Below are 302 nucleotides of genomic sequence, written 5' to 3'. Positions count from 1 at the left end.
GTGATCGTGTTGATCGTGTGCCCTGTTTGAGAGCTAGTAGCAGAATCGCTGTGTTCATACCTGGCCAATGAAAGCCGCTGAAGCCGCTGGATCCTTGTAGGACCGAGTATTCTGTTACGGGGCTGACGAGACGCGAGACGTGCGGATCCATGTGCAAAGCTTTATTAATAGACATGGTAGAGACAGGCAAGGGTCAGATAATGGCAACAGGTATGTAGGAGGCAAGACACAAGAATATATCCTAGGGCTAGCGTGGGTCTACGATCGGCGAACAGGATCAATAGGGCGAGACTAGAGGGAGA

This window comes from Sinocyclocheilus rhinocerous, unplaced genomic scaffold, assembly GCF_001515625.1.
Source record: "Sinocyclocheilus rhinocerous isolate Xijiao unplaced genomic scaffold, SAMN03320098_v1.1 scaffold691, whole genome shotgun sequence".
NCBI classification, from domain to species: Eukaryota; Metazoa; Chordata; class Actinopteri; order Cypriniformes; family Cyprinidae; genus Sinocyclocheilus; species Sinocyclocheilus rhinocerous.
Note: the sequence above shows the minus strand (reverse complement) of the source record.